This window comes from Malaclemys terrapin, chromosome 17 (genome assembly GCF_027887155.1).
Source record: "Malaclemys terrapin pileata isolate rMalTer1 chromosome 17, rMalTer1.hap1, whole genome shotgun sequence".
NCBI classification, from domain to species: Eukaryota; Metazoa; Chordata; order Testudines; family Emydidae; genus Malaclemys; species Malaclemys terrapin.
In genome coordinates, this window is record NC_071521.1 from 3,899,010 (window position 1) to 3,916,236 (window position 17,227).

The window sequence follows — 17,227 nt, forward strand, 5'->3', positions numbered from 1 at the left end:
CTATTAATTTCAATTGGATTCTCATTGAAAGTTAATAGTTTGAAAGCGTCTTCAGTTTTCAACTCTTTCAGCTGTGGAAACCCTTCCTTGTTTCATGTTACTATGCAGATTTGTAAGAGCACCTTGACAGACGTGGATGCGGACTGACAAAGCTGGTATGCAGAGAGATGGCTTGGCATGCCCACCAACAGGACATGGGTAATGTTTGCTACTATCTTATGAGTGAACTCTGGGCTTTTCATGAATAGTATCTGTTGACTTGAGCCAGGAGAGACTGAAGAGTACTATCAAGGATCAGTATCATCAGTCTTTGCGGGAATGACGGCTAATAATACACGGCATCTTCATTAACAGAGTCCTGTGCAATCATTTTTTACAGCAGTGTATGTACCCCAGAGTCATGACACTGCCCTTCTATGAACAAGCATGGCACACAATAGGATATCCATATTTTTTAAAAATCTAGTTCCACAATAGGAAAGGAGAAGAAGAATCCTTAAGATACACAGGCCTGGAAAAAAAATCAGGCATCTGATTAAGCAAATATTCACTACAACGTTTCTCCCCTACTTGCTGAGCACACCACATATATTTTTGATAGTGGCAAACAGGTGGTAGAGTGGGATGAAACTAGGTTATAACAAAGACAAGCCTGGCAACACTGATGTAGCTAGGGTGTCTTAGACTTTCCATGCTAAATCCAGATTGCTTTTTTGGGATGGAAGGGAGAACGGCTTATGACTTCAACATGTTGTCTTTGCACTTATTCTGTAGAGCACCCAGGGTTATACACTTTTTGGTGTTATATAAATAATAAACTATAAACAAACTAACCTGACAATCACCCACTCAAGCAAAAATCCTGAGTGAATCAGTGTGTTTAGTACCAAGCCCTGAAGTTCAGACTGGTCAGGCACCTGGGAAACTGAAGTCCAGATTTACAGCTTCTCCGTGTTGAAAACACCCTGCCATGAGCACTCAGACCCTCAAAACTAGGGACTTGTGCAAGAGCACTTCAGCTGATCACAGCATGCCAGAAAAAAAAAATTAGGTTGATGGAGTGGTCTCTCAGGGGTGTGAAAAATCCACACCCCCTTAGCAACATAGCTATGCCAACCTAACCCCCAATGTGGATTTTTACTACCTCCGCCTAAATTTAAGGGGTAGACCAGGCCTTCTTTTGTCCATCTTTAGAAAAATGATAGTAAGAAGCAGTATTTTAAATGGTCAAAAGCAGTGCACTTCAGACTTTGCGAAGTATCCATTCACAGGACATTTCATCCAGCATGACAAGTCCTTGTGGAAAATATAAGTGGATGGGGATAGATTCCCCACAATTAGTGGCACTTGTGAGTTTGTTGACTAATTGAGATTTGTTAACAGAAAGGTTCTCTCATTTCTCAGGAACAATTGCTTGAAAATGTGCCCCAACAAAACAGTATGACCGTAAAAGGAGGTATAAACAGTGACTTCTATGATACACAAGCAGTGCTCTAGTGGGGCAATGTTGTAAACATAAGTAGTGGATATTTCAAAACTCATCCATCTCTTCTGCATTTCCTATGGTTTGTGACTCCTTTTTCTATGCCCTCTAGAAAGAACACAGCTACTGATATGAAGAGAAAGTTCAATCCAACTTTATTTGCTGAATCCTCACTGCTTCCTCTTCCCCAATCACTCCAATGATAGAATGTTTCCTTCTATATTCCCCCCCCACACCTTTTCTTCTTCTTCTTCTTTTTGTTTTTAAGTATAGTTTTGCAATTGTATTTTTAGTCCCTTTGGTTTCTACTACTCTGTGGGGTGACCGTTCATCTGATTTTTTTTTTTTTTTTTTAATATTCTCTCTTCCTGAATGCAGCTTTCATCCACCCTCCACTTATTCCCCTGCTCTCTGTGACTGCTTATATTGTAATCCTTTATTTCAAATCTTGTAGTTAGTGACTTTTCACCTTCTGCTCTCTGTGGGGCTTTTCTATATAAAGCCTGGTGACATCTGACTCACGTACTTTCTACATTCTTTTTCTGTCCCTATTTGCTTTCTTCCTCCCCTTTGGTTTCTGAGTGACTTCTTTCTCCAAACTTATCTTGTTCTACTTTTCTATAACTTAAAAGAGTTATAAGTTGGAAAAGTTGCCTCAGAAATTATTTTCTAGTGTGTTGTTATTGCAACCAACTTTTTGTTGATTGTGTCATTAAAGACAGGTAGATTTGTCATGCCTTACTGAAATTTTCTTCCAAGATCTTTGTATTTGCATATGAGCACTTGGCTTACCATCTTTCTAATTGCAGGCTCCAGTTCAGGAAGGTATTTAAGCACGTGCCTTACTTTAACCATATGAGTAGTCCCATTTAAATTTATGGAATGTCAATGGGACTATTCATATGCTTAAAGTTAAGCAGATGCTTACGTATTTTCCTGAATTGGGGGCCTGAATTTAGCAAGATGGCATGTAACAAAGCCCTTTTTCCCTTCCTCGGTCTTTCTGTTATTTCCTGGTCCTTGTGAGGTCTACTGGACTACTCACGTGCTTAAAGTTAGGCACAGGCTTTATAATCTTCCTGAAAAGGCCCCATTTGGAATTGTACTTTCAGCACTTTAACTCAATCTCTGGACCAATCTCTGCCCTCAGATACAATACATATCCTATTAGCTTTAGTGGGAATTGCGTACAAGAGTCTGAAGGCAGAACTTGGAATCTGTAAAGAACTGGGTCACTGGACAACGTATCAGCATCATAAATAGAGTTTCCTTTTTTTATAAAGAAGAATACATTAAAAACGCCTCTTCTCCTAAACTCTGTTTGAATCTTCTCATTGTAGATAAACACAAACAAGCCCTTAAAATTTGATGGATTACATATCATACTTGCTCACTTAGTGTTTCCCCCACCCCCTTTATTATAGCTAATAGCCATTTAGTCTTCACAACAGTGTTTGTAGCTGTTGTTATATCATACACTGTATGCTGACCCTTGGGGCTGCCTCACTGCAGATTTCACTGTCTGGTTCATTGCCTCCAAACATAAAATCAGTGACAAGCAGCAACTATAAAGCCCCTTTTCTATCCTCTGCCTTTTTGTTATTTCCTGGTCCTCATGAAAATGGTTTCATAAATTGGTCATATACACCAGCTGCTGCCCTGTCTTTATCTTTTACTTATTATTGGTAGTTGAATTTCTGCATCAGATATACAGCGTATGGAATCATTTCTTCTGCATTAGGCTAATCAAACCAACTCACAAGGCTGAACTCTGCTCATTGCCTTACACATGCAAGTCCCATTGAATTCAACAAGTTCAAAATCAGGTCCACTGCTTTCAATGGGACTACTCACATGAGTAAGATTTGGGCATAGTTTGATGCATTTTGTTATGCTAGTGAGTTTAGGAAATAAAAGTTCCAGACTTCCAAGTAAATTAGAATGTCTACTAGACATAATGTCTAGTTCTCTGTTTTCTAAAGTGACAAAGAACAGAAACACAAAGTTGTTCAGATTTTTGCATTATTAAGGGTTTGTGTTTTTTGCACTAATATGCATTTTGTTAAACTTTTATCAGTCCTTTACTATTTGAAGCAGCATTATCTGAGCACAAAGTTGGGAGCCAGGAACTCCTGAGTTCTAATCTCAAGACTCACTCTGGAACCCCACTTTGTGTCTATTCTACAACTATAAAATGGTGATAATATTTATCTGCCTTACAGGAGTACCACAAGCATTAGTTAATGTTTGTACAGCAGTTGGATTCTGTATAGCATTATACAGGAACTATTATTATTTGATCATTTCGTAATAAATCATCCATTTGTATTTCTGAGTTTTACATTTTAAAAAAATTCACACTTATTTACACTTTTAACTCTTCTGACTCTTACTCTCCTTTTTGGTATTAAGTCTCTTGTATTCCCCTCTGCACACACCCCAGGTAACAGTTGGTTCCAATCAACTTATTTAAATTTCCATTTAATGTTAACTTTTAGTGTGAATGAGAGAGAGAGAGAGAGAGAGTGTGAGTGAGTGAGTGTGTGTTTTTAATTACCACTTCTGAAACACTACATTTAAACATGTTCCAAGGATAACTTCAAATATGATATGGTCACTAGATGTGTTCATTAATGTTGTTTTTGTTTACAATATCTGCCTCATTTCCTAGGACCTCTAAAATATTCTTTGAGCTTGGTTACTCCTAAAAACCATGTAGTGAAATCTTCCTGTGTTGCTGTAACTTCAGACAGACACATGCACTTGTTCAAAATACATCTGTGTAAGCATCCAAAATCTCCTGAGACTATTTCTTTGATCCTCTCTCCCTGCATTAGCATCTTAGATTTGTGTGTTACTCTTAGTTATAATTGGTTAGATTCCAATTACATACTTGTTGCAGTATAAAACCTAAGTAATAATCTAAAAATCTGACAGTCCCTTCCTTGAGGATCTGACAATCCAAGAGATAGAAACAGACAGAACAAGGCACAACAGAATACTCAGAAAAAGTTAATTGGATCCCCCCCCCCCCACATTTTAGAATGTTTACGTTTCCACATTTTGGAAGTCCCATTATCCTTTTCAATTCAAATCCAAGTTCAAAACTAAATTCATATACTCTATTTCTTCAGAGGTAATACCTACACTTCAGATTTGGCTGTGTTCGTGCCACGGGTACATTTCAATCTTTATTTAGTTACTCCAAGGATATCACAGTTCTTATTCTGTCCATATTACCTATGTCCCATCCTTGTATACAGTGAGGTCTGGTGTTATGAGCACAGAGTTGAGGCCCTATCCTTAGCTATGCAACTTATTCTGGGTATGGCTTTAGGCAAATCATTTCACCTTTCTGTCTCAGTTTCACCATCTGTAAAATGGGAATAATAATACTTACCTTACCAGAGTGTTGGGAGGATTAATTGTCTGTACAGTGCTTTGAAGCACTGGAAAGCATTATAAAAGTATTATTATTGGGCACCCAAAATTCCCACTGAAATCCCTGATTTTTGAATGCGCAAGGAAATCAGCAAGGAGTCTGGTGGCACCTTAAAGACTAACAGATCTTTAAGGTGCCACCAGACTCCTTGTTGTTTTTGTAGATACAGACTAACACGGCTACCCCCTGATACAAGGAAATCAGGTTCAGGCCCTATATGATACTTTTCAGATAAATTCTGCCGAGAGATGCATGCATATGGCTTCCAGTATAACCACCCATATGCAAGAAAATCTCTATTATGCCAATACACTACCCCAATAAAAGAGTTAAGTTTATATCTTTCAACGTGTATCAAGATGATAACCCCTCATTAATGCCAATACTCCTTGTAGTGTAACTCAGATCCTCACCACTGGAATGTCTTTACACCTTTAAATGCAACTTTCTTCCTTTTTCCCCACAGATCCCTAAAGAAAGATGTTAAATGGCTTCTTTCAAAGCTCAGATGTTCTCTCCCTTGTTACATTTATAACCTTGTACTGCAGCACCAAAGCTCTTGCAATCCCCTGTATTCTAAAATAATCCATCAATCCCCTCTCCTCAATGCTTTTGCCCTTGGCAAAGCACTAGCCCAAGGGAGAGCAACTCAACAGAAAAATGTGAGATTTCATAGAACATATAATTCAGACCCTAGCTGAAAATCTCTCTTTCCGACCTCTGTGAAAGCTCCACTTTCTAAAACACATTGACGGTCTCCTGCAGATTTTTCTTTCTTTGCTACATTTTTTGCTCCTCTGTGCAATCACTCCACCCTCTTTTTGCTGTCCCTTCCATTCCATTATCTCCTCCAATATCCTTTCCTTGATCTGAGTTTCTGCTGCGTCTTCATCTGCAATCATCAATTTCAAATAAAATACCATCTCTTCACACCAAGTCCTTGGACCAGTCCTTGATTTTCTAGCAACAATTTTCTTGTCCCTTCTCAAAACAGAATTAGAAAAGGCAGAGGCTGAAATTTTTAAAGCAATACAGGGAGTTTAGCCAGATATTTTTCATTGCTTTGAAAATCTTCACCCCAGACTTTAAAGCAATGGTAGAGATTTCTTGTAATTACTTTTCTGCTAAGCCACAAACATTCTAATGTTGTCCCCAGTTTACATGGCAGAAACGTGAGGTGACTTATAAAGGTATAACCAACTATAAATCTCGGGTGATGGCTTAGATCCCACTTCTGCAAAGACTTACACCCATGGTTAACTTTACACACTGTGACTATTTCCACTGACCTCAATGGGACTATTCACAATGCATAAAATTAAGCACATCTGTAAATATTTTCAGGATTAGGGTTCAAGGGCTCCATGCACCTAGTGTAAAACATTGTCCTTCTCAGTGAAATATCTCCTCAGCCCATGTGGTGCGGTATACTGTGCAGACTGGCTTTTCATGCCTTCCATTCCAGAAGTGGTCACCTTTAATTTTTACCAAGTATAGTTTATTACCATGGGCTAACATCTTGAAAATTGGGTGTGTAGACACGTAAGCACCTGAAAGTTGGTGCCGACAATTTCCACTGACTGATGTTCCTACATCTTCAGAAAAATCTTACTTAGGTACCAAATTACAGGTTTATGAACTTAACTTTAGGCACTCATTTGAAAATATTGGCTAGGGTTGCCTCATGTTTTAGGGGTAAACCTACGGTAATCCCACTGAAGCAAAAACCTATGGTTTTCATCAAACAGGCACCCAAAAGAACCCATACTTACAGTTTTTGCAGAGCTTTAAGGACACATCAGTGTTATTTGATCGAGATGCTCTACATCTGAAGTGATCATGGTAACTCCCAAGTGTTCATTCTGTCCATGAAGTTCTAGAATGGACAGATGACCTGGGTTAGGAAGAATTATTGCAGGAAAGCTAGAGGTTGACTTGAATAAGAGAATGCTGGGGTTTGTCTTGAATTCCAATGAAAGAACTGGAGAGCAATAAATGCTAAAGTCTTATAAAGCCTTATGAGAGTAAATACAGACTGGAGACGACCTGATCTAGAAATCTGTGTATGAGTAATTGCTGAAGGATTTATCTGGAAGTGTTGCCTCTCTCCTGAATGTACATACTTTTCTTACTTGATATTGATTTATCTATTGGGTATAAATCATAGAAAGGCAGCATGTTATTGGAGCAGAGGGATGGGAGTTTTATTCTTCACTCTGCCACTGACTCACTGTGTGGCTTTGGACAAGCCCTTTCATCTCTCTACGTTTAAATGTAACGGTCTATAAAATATTGCTTGTACACAGACAACTGCATGAAGGGGCTGGTGCACAATAGTGTGACTTGGTATTGGTTAGGTTCCCGTGTTTACCATGAGTCTGATGATTTGGGTTTTTTTCCTTAAAGTTGCAGCTCTAGCAGTCAAGTGATTATGGGTGAATCTCAGCTTTAATTAAAACAACAAGGAGTCTGGTGGCACCTTAAAGACTAACAGATTTATTTGGGCATAAGCTTTCGTGGGTAAAAACCTCACTTCTTCAGATGCATAGAGTGAAAGTTACAGATGCAAGCATTATATACTGACACATGGAGCGAAGGGAGTTACTTCGCAAGTGGAGAACCAGTCTTGACAGGGCTAATTCAAATCAGGGTGGATGTAGTCCACTCCCAATAATAGATGAGGAGGTGTCAATTCCAGGAGAGGAAAAGCTGTGTCTGTAATGAGCCAGCCACTCCCAGTCCCTATTCAAGCCCAGATTAATGGTGTTAAATTAGCAAAGCTTTAATTAAGGAAGACAAAAAGTCATTAACCCTTGTGTTGGTGGGGAAAGGCTGGAAAATATGACCCAGACCTGCTCAGGAAACAGAAAGCAAATAAGAAGAACCCAACATTTATAGGTTTTTGTTGTTGAATGTTGTACCTTTTTAAAGCCAGGCTCATGGTTTTTGCTCACTTGGTGACAATAATGCCTGGGGGGGATGAAGGGAGCCTGCTCTGCCTCCTGCTCTAGGGGGGAGTGGTAACAGCTCCCTGGGTCTGAGGTGAGGATGAAGAACCTCTGCCCCCACCTACCTGCACACCTGTCCGCACCCCCACCTGCCGCCCCTGACTTCCCCCACCCCAGCCCCTGACTGACTCCCTCCCCACCCCCAAGGGAAGGGCGGAGGGGATTCCACCAACTCTGGTACGAAAGTTACGCAAGCACCACAGCATCACCTACGCTAGCGGCGGCTAGCGAGCTTGCATAAGGAAAGCACCCTCAGGTACGGCACCAGTGCCGGGAGCCTTACGGAAAGTCCGTAAGAGACACTGACCTCTTTGAGGAGTTACGGATTTTACGTAAGGAACCGTCTCAGGTGCGGCCTCGGCCTTCCCTAACCGGCAGAATTACGGAATCTCCGTAAATCCTAAGGGACAGGCGGCAGGCGAGGCTACGCCGTTCACGCAAGGAGCGATGGTCTCAGGTAAGGCACCTGCTTCTCGGAACTAGAGGACTTTACGTCAACTTTGCAAGGCGGCATTCGCCTGCCAGGGAGGCGGCTGTTAAGTAGTTTGCGTTGTGGGGGCTGGCATCCCTACGTGGTTGGCGTAAGGCGCTCTCTCAGGTGCAGAGAGGGGGCGGGCTCGCGTTGCCCGGCAGCTCCAGCCTATGGGGGCGCGGGGCGTTGTCACGTGCCGGAGCCCCGCTCGCTGCTGCGGAGCCGGAGGCGCTGGGCTGGGGGACGGAGCCGGGACGGGGACCGGGGCTGCACTGGCGGCGGCGGAGAGCGGGGTAAGGGAGCGTCGGGGCCCGGGGCCTCCATCGGAGACACCCCCGGGGGCGGGGACCGGCCCCCGCGAGCAGCGGGCAAGGGCAGGACACGGCACCGGTAGGGGGAGGTGCGTGTGGGGCAATGGGGGGCGGGGTGCACGGTCGGCGGGGGGAGGTGCGTGTGGGGCAATGGGGGGCGGGGTGCACGGGCGGCGGGGGGAGGTGCACGGGGGGTGGGGGGGAGGTGCGTGTGGGGCAATGGGGGGCGGGGTGCACGGGCGGCGGGGGGAGGTGCGTGTGGGGCAATGGGGGGCGGGGTGCACGGGCGGCGGGGGGAGGTGCGTGTGGGGCAATGGGGGGCGGGGTGCACGGGCGGCGGGGGGAGGTGCACGGGGGGCGGGGGGGAGGTGCGTGTGGGGCAATGGGGGGCGGGGTGCACGGGCGGCGGGGGGAGGTGCGTGTGGGGCAATGGGGGGCGGGGTGCACGGGCGCCGGGGGGCGGTACATGGGGGACGGGGGGAGATGCGTGTGGGGCAATGGGGGGCGGGGTACACGGGCGGCGGGGGGAGGTGCATGGGGGGCGGGGGGAGGTGCGTGTGGGGCAATGGGGGGCGGGGTGCACGGTCGGCGGGGGGAGGTGCGTGTGGGGCAATGGGGGGCGGGGTGCACGGGCGGCGGGGGGAGGTGCACGGGGGGTGGGGGGGAGGTGCGTGTGGGGCAATGGGGGGCGGGGTGCACGGGCGGCGGGGGGAGGTGCGTGTGGGGCAATGGGGGGCGGGGTGCACGGGCGGCGGGGGGAGGTGCGTGTGGGGCAATGGGGGGCGGGGTGCACGGGCGGCGGGGGGAGGTGCACGGGGGGCGGGGGGGAGGTGCGTGTGGGGCAATGGGGGGCGGGGTGCACGGGCGGCGGGGGGAGGTGCGTGTGGGGCAATGGGGGGCGGGGTGCACGGGCGCCGGGGGGCGGTACATGGGGGACGGGGGGAGATGCGTGTGGGGCAATGGGGGGCGGGGTACACGGGCGGCGGGGGGAGGTGCATGGGGGGCGGGGGGAGGTGCGTGTGGGGCAATGGGGGGCGGGGTGCACGGGCGCCGGGGGGAGGTGTGTGTGGGGCAATGGGGGGCGGGGTGCACGGGCGGCGGGGGGAGGTGCATGGGGGGCGGGGGGAGGTGCGTGTGGGGCAATGGGGGGGCGGGGTGCATATGGGGGTATGCCGGCAGGGTGCACCGATAGGTGGGATGGGGCTCAGCGGGAGGGGGTGGAGAAAATAGGGGCATGAGGCATGGGTCTGTGAGAACCTGGGGGCTGCAGGCGGGCTGGGGGCATGGACAGCCGTGGGGGGTTCCTGGGCACCGTTGCTGTGTGCAGGGGGTGTGGAGAAGCTGGAGACAGGGATGGAGGTTGGGGAGCTGGGAGTGTGAGAATCGGGGGGGTGCGTTGCGGGACTACTCTTTGAGGCAGAGTGTGGATGCATACAGGGGCCCTTTCTGGGACTGTGAACAAGGGGATGTTCTTGCGTGGGGACAGCCACTGGGGGCACCAGGGAGGCTGCTGATGCAGACAGCGAATGGGGGGTTGGCGCTGCTGGGGCAGCACATGATTGGCAAAGTGATTCTTTTTAATCGGTTTCTTCATTTTTTTTTTTTTTTTTTTTATGTGTGTGGTGTCATTTGGGAATTTGGGGGGAGGGTTCATTGTGCATCTGACTTTGCAGGGCTGGTTGTGAAAACCCTCTCCCTTAGGGTCCTAGTGCAGGTAGTGTCAGGGCACAGGAAGCTGTCCTTGTGCTAAATCCTCCTGCCCTGCTTTGTGTATGGGTGGGCGAATACTTGGGAGCAGGTGTGCACTTAGCCTGAGCAGGAATGTTAGCTAGTGGTTAGGCCATTATGAAAGCGTCATCCTCAGTTTGTGCCCAGTGTCACTTGGGTTGGTCTGTTGGGCATGGAGGTGAATATATTTAGCTGCAATATTGCCTCTGTAGAGAATATTAAAAGGACCTTTCAGCCCATAGAGACGAGGGAACTCCTTTATGTGGAAGCGTGGTGCTTTAAAACAGGGAGAAATTGTCATGAAATTACTGTTCTGTTCATTCCCTCTGGAGTACCTGGCATTGGCTACTGTCGGAAGACAGAATACTGGGCTAGATGGATCTTTGGTCTGACCCAGTATGGCCGTTCTTATATATGTTCTTGGTTGACAGAATTAAGGGCTTATGATCATAACTTTGCTACTGCTTAGTTGGTGTGGTGCATTATATTGTCTGCTAGCCTACCTTATTTTAAAAAATGAAATGTTCACGCTTTCCTGTGACTTGTGAACACTCTGTACTGTGTCTAGGTATCTTTGATTCCTGTGACAGTTTTGCATCTCTTCTAATTGAGAAAGCTGTGTCTTTCTATTTTTTTCTTTCTGGATTTGGTCTGTACTGGGTATTAATCATTAACCCACTGATTTCTGTGGAGATGGGGGAACCACAGTGAAAGATAGCTGGGGAATCAGTGGAGGGATGCTGACTAGAGCAAAACTTGAATTTTCAATAAAAACAGAAATTATGTTATCCACTAGCATGTCTGATTATTTATTTACGTAGCATTGAAAGTGCGCTATGGCGTTAAGAAAAAATGGTGTTACTCCAAAGCGCTTACAATATAGATGGACCATGTAAGGCTACAGGATATCATGTAAGAAAAATCTACATGAAGTTTCATGCATGTCTGGTTAGTTCCATATTTATTTAAATTGTCGGTAATTTAGTACTGGGATAGAGACCAGGGGGATTTCTTGGTCTCTTGGAAGAAGTATATATTTGAAGCAACACTGTTAGCTTAAATTTGACTCATCGTTTACATTTTGTTAAAACAAGCTTTTCTAAGTCCCCAAACCAATAAAAATGTTTGCACAATTAAAAAATAATTCCAATGAAAACAGCAGAGATCGAGCAATGATTATAACGTATATGTGTCTGGAGCCCCAATCTTGCGCAATTAAAGAGTGAAAGTGAAACTGATTTTTTTTAATTCATTGTCCAAACTGAGAAAAATGCAAAAAGTAAGCAAAACACAAATAGTGACCCACATAGCATTTGTAAAAGTACTGAATAATGTAAGGTTCTTGTAACATTGGTAAAGAAATGATTGTTAGCGAAGTGATTTTTTTAAGGTAATAGTGGTGACACTTTAAGAAGGACCCAAAGGAAGTGATGGTGGAGGCATGAGGCCTAGTATCTATTGAGAAGAGAGTGGAAGAAGGCTGTGAAGAAGCTGGCTAGTTGTGTGTCTTGGGAAGAAGAGCCTTAAAAAACTTGGAATTGCTTTTCTGTGGGGTGGAAGTGTTAGTATCTCTACGTAGATCTTATTCGGGCATTACAATAACACCTTGTTTGGGTGATGCTACAAGCCAATCTCTGAAAAGCAAAGGGCCTTTGTAAACATTGAAAAGGCTCCAGGCTTTGCGTGTGCATTCAAAGACTGTAAGTGATGGGACCTTGTGGCTGGTTGCCAATGCGGAGAAATAGGAAATACATGACAGCCTGTCTGGGCCGTTTCTAGCTTCCACTGACTTCTTGGTGGTTTTTAGGAAGTTGGACTCACCTCTGAAAGTTCTAGGCAATGTCATCACTATTTCTGCCTGGAACTTTCCAGTCTCTTGCTTTTACTCCATTCTTGTGTGGTGGAAGTGGGTGAGAGATCGTGCCGGTTGTGATTGGCACTGGTAAGATTTTGGTGTGTTCAGTTGTCCGCTCCTAACAATCTTGCCATTCTTAGTGTAGTGTGTGGTGCTGTCTTAGCATTCTTGGTATAATTGTTTTTGTTTTCATTACTAATTTTCTCACCTCCCCACCGCCCCCCCCCTTTTTTTTTTAAATAAAGGAATAACTTTTGCATATACTACTGTACATGCACCTACTTGGAGGTACTGTAATGATTGTTGTAATTAAAATACTGGTAATGTGATTGTCACTGTACAAGAAAAACCCAGGGAGCATATTCTCTAAAAGCACATACATAATTACCGGGAGACCTAAAGGAAGGCTCTGTCTTGGAATGCCATTTTTAAATAAAGGGCAGGGAACAGAAGTTTCACTGGTGTGGCTCAGGTGGGTGTGAGCTTCAATGAAGAGGTTGAGCGTTGGGGACCCATTTGAAAGAGGGAGTTCTGGTTACACACAGGGGTTCGAAAGTAAATTCTAGGCAAAGCAGGCCTTGAGCCAGTTAAGGCTGCTAAACTGTTTCGGTTCAAAACCCCTCATTCCTAAAATTCTGCAGAGGTCTGCTGCAGGACTGAGATCTTGTACGCTTGCTCTTGACTGAAAGGGGAATCCTTTTGGGGAGTTTGAGGGAAGCTTGTTCAGCCACGTTGTGCTGTGCAAGTCTGAAAACCTCACTGCAGAATAATAATAAAATAAAAGCCACACTTTTTCCATGTTGCTTTGGTAGCAGCTGAACTTTGAGACTTGGCATGTAAATGGAGCTCTTAAAAGAGCGTGTTCATGACTGGAGGAGGGGCAATGGTCTCTTTGGTTAACAAGTTATAAGCAAGTGAAAAGTCACTTGTGAGCATGCTCAGCAAGGCATCTGTTAAGATGTTTAGCACAGCCATGTCTTCACTGTGGTGGATATTCTTCTTGTCTGTTGTGGTCTGACCATGGGCCCAGCTTTGAGCAGGTGGTGGTGGGTAGTGCTGTTCTTTATGCTGCTTCTGGGACAGCTTGTGTAGGGGAGATTGTACATGCAGCACAATCTGCGCTCTTCCCCCCCCCCCCCCCCAATCAACAAATCACCCAATGTCTTAACCTGAAAAGGAGAGAAAGTAGGATCACTCGTGAATGAAGGAGGTTGAATGAAGGGCTCAAAACTGGCTGTGGTACTCTGTTTAAAATCTGTCTTCAACAAGAAAACTAAGGAAAGCTTAGGCAATGAGGAGGGATTTATGAAAAAAGCTGTGGGTGAGGTATAGGGAAGCTTATTAAGGGAATTGGCAAACCTACTGTACCACTGATGTGTCACTAAAAATGTATAAAGACTGGAGAAGAGCAAATGCAGTACTGATCTTTGAAAAAAGGAAAGGGAGAGATCCTGGTAGTTACCACCCTTTATGTTAACTCCTATCCACCTTTAAAGTAACAGAGTAAATACCAAGGGAAAATGAACAACTAGCAGTAGCGGATTTATAAATAGATGTCTGGGGATAAACTTGTTGGCTCTGGATAGAATTACAGATTTAGGACTCGGTCCTGCAAAACTTGCTCATGCTAATAACGTCATGCGAATAGTCCCATTGCCTGCACTGGAGGTGTTTCGGTAAGAATTTGTAGGCATTTGATGGATGCAGTGGGGGATGTAATACGTAGATTATAGAAAAGCCCTTGATAGTGTTTCTCAAAATTGTTGTCTCTAAAATTAGTTCAAATCGTCTTGGAATAAGCACCATCTCATGTATTGAAAAGTGACCAATGTACCTAAACACAAGGTACAATATCAGATTGGACGCAGATGTTTATTAGTGTGTTGCAGTGATCTCTGGTCTTATTTACTATGTTTTTTAACTATCTAGAAGAGCAAGTAGTCACAGCTAATAAAGTTTGCAAATGATACTGAACTGGGCGGAGTTGAACAGCAATGAGGATAAATACAAAGGAATTTGAGGGAGATTAGAAACACTGGCAGCAAATAACAGTTTGGGAGAAAATAATCTGAAATGAACACATACATGGGAGGCAGCACATACCTTGAAAGTAGTAATGCTGAGAGACCAAGAGGTGTTAGAAGACAATACTGCAAACTCATGATTTAAGCTGAGGGAGGTTAGCAAAAAAGGCCAATTTTAGGCTTCGAATGCAGCAGGAAAGAAGATAGAGGCAAAAATACTGTTTTAATGCAACATTAAAATTGCACTTACAGTTTAAAATACCAGGAAAAAATGCAAACATCAGAAATGTTGTAGGAACCATTACTTAGACTGTGTCTACACTACAGCGTATGTCGGCATAATTTATGTCGCTTAAGGGTGTGAATAAATCTCATCTCCCCCCCCCGAGCAACATAAGTAACGCCGCTATAAACACCCATGTGGAGAGCGCTGCTGTGTCAGCGGCAAAACTTCTCCCGCCAACATAGCCACTGCCGCTTGTGGGAGCTGGAGTAGCAGTGGCCTTAGTCTGCACATTCTGCGTACTCTATGATATGCATTTAGCATAAATAGAAATACAAAGCTGCACATTTAGAGGGACACCATCAACTTAAATCACTTTGTCTTGAGATTTTTACTTCTCTTATAAAGAGCACCTAATATTAACTGCAAGACTAGATAGAAATATTCTTTCAGTTTGACCTGTGCATTTGATTGTACTTTGTATAGGCATTTCTCTTGTTTAAGTCTCTTACTGAGCACTGGGGAAAGAAAAACACTGATAAAATAGGAAATTATGGTATAAATCCACAAAAGGTGTCAGGGGGAGGGGGAGAGAGACTTGGGCAGGTGTAGTACCTGAAACTACTTTTAACTTTTTTAAACTGGCAAGTTAATGTCCCTGTGTCGGGTTGGATCAGAGAAACCCCCTTGGGAACTGCCAACTCATGTGCCAAGACTACTACTGCCCCTGCTTCCCCTGCCAGCTTGGGACTCCAGCACCCTGTCTTGTTGAGCCAGATGCGCCAGTCTGCTCCAACACAGACCCAGGGTCTGCAGACTTAATTGAAAGCAGGTTAAGAAGTGTTCCTGTCTTTAACACTCAGATGCACAACTCCCAATGGGGTCCGAACCCCAAATAAATCTGTTTTACCCTGTATAAAGCTTATACAGGGTAAACTCATAAATTGTTCGCCCTCTATAACACTGATGGAGAGCTATGCACAGCTGTTTGCCTCCCCCCCCCAGGTATTAATACATACTCTGGGTTAATTAATAAATAAAAAGTGATTTTATTGAATACAGAAAGTAGGATTTAAGTGGTTCCAAGTAGTAACAGACAGAAAAAAGTGAATGACCAAGTAAAATAAAATAAAACACACAAGTCTGAGTCTAACATAGTAAGAAAACTGAATACAGACAAAATCTCACCCTCCGTGGTGTTCCAGTAAGCTTCCTTTTACAGACTAGTCTCCTTCTAGTCTGGGTCCAGCAATCACTCACACCCCTGTAGTTACTGTCCTTTGTTCCAGATTCTTTCAGGTATCCTTGGGGGTGAAGAGGCTATCTCTTGAGTCAGCTGAAGGCAAAATGGATGGGTCTCCCAGGGGTTTAAATAGACTTTCTCTTGTGGGTGGAGATCCCCTCCTCTCTCCTATGCAAAGTCCAGCTCCAAGATGGAGTTTTGGCGTCACATGGGCAAGTCACATGTCCATGCATGACTTAGTCTTTACAGGCAGCAGCCATTGTTTATTTGCTACCCTGAATGTCCTCAGGTAGCCGCCTTATGTGGATTGGAGCCTTCCACGTTTCATTGTCCTTTAAGTGTTTTTTGATTGGGCACTTAATTTGCACATTCCTTTCTGAAGAAGCTGACCAAATGCTTTACTAAGGCTACTTAAAAATCAAGCAAGTACACAACCAGTATTCATAACTTTGAATATAACAATGACACATGCATACAAATAGGATGAATGGATTCAGTAGATCATTATCTTTACAGAGATATGTTCTATGACATATGTAGCATAAAACAAATTCCAGTTATGTCCTATAGATACATTCATAAGCATATTTCTGTGAAGCCTTATGGGGTGCACCGACACAGTTCCTTTAACCAAAACAATACTAATCCACCACAAACACCCGTCTTCCATCACTACCAGTCTCAAAAGCCGGCACAGGAATTACTACATATGTGCAACCTGGTCAAGTTAACATAGCTTGTATGTTCTTTGACCTTTGCATTTCCTGACCTTATTTTGTAGCTGAACTATCTTAATATTGCATTCTTTGTCCTCTTCTCCCAATCATTAGACCCCTGCACGGATACAAAATTTATATCCACGTCTGATTTGCAATCCGCAAAAATGGTCCGTGGATATTTGCGAATATCTGCAGATTTTCAGGGCTCTACCAATCATCCTAGAACAAAAGGGGGCTGAGAGAAGTCTAGACCCTGTTCCATCCAACTCTACTGCCTTGTGTTTACTTTTTTGCTTTGTAGTGCATCTATGCTAAGTTTTCTTTGAGTCTCCCATCAGTGGCAGCAATGGTGGGAGTGGAAATGGAAATGTAGGTGTGATGCTGCTGTTTTACCCTGCCTAGAACATCAGTGCTACCACCAGCCTTAGTGCTTAGTTAAGAGATCTAAGGAAAAGTGTGTGTGTGTGTGCGCGCGCGCACACATGGCACAAGCTATTCTGTTTGTCCCTTGTGAGCTTCTGCTCTGATTCTCTCAGCCCCTGGCTCTGCGAGCGAGAGCAGGAATTCTGAGTCTGATCCCAAGTATAGCTGTCCCATATGCCAATGCTGGGCTGCCAGACTACTGGGACACTTGGTCATCTGCTGATTGATTGCTCAAGGTAATAAAGATCATGGATTATTACAATCTGTGTGTTAATCTTCCAGTTTGACTTTCTGTA

At 44.5% G+C, this 17,227-nt stretch overlaps 1 protein-coding gene across 3 annotated transcripts in view; it reads left to right on the plus strand.

Moving 5' to 3' along the window:
• Positions 1–8,609: 8,609 nt before the first annotated feature.
• Positions 8,610–17,227, plus strand: part of STRBP (spermatid perinuclear RNA binding protein) — a 98,495-nt gene continuing 89,877 nt past the window's right edge. For 2 of the 3 annotated variants that reach the window (XM_054007123.1, XM_054007121.1), the window contains exon 1: positions 8,610–8,698. The gene's annotated coding sequence lies outside the window, so the exon portion shown is untranslated. Of the gene's footprint in view, positions 8,699–8,745; positions 8,806–17,227 lie in introns of those variants that run through there. The other variant, XM_054007122.1, reaches the window with a different exon arrangement.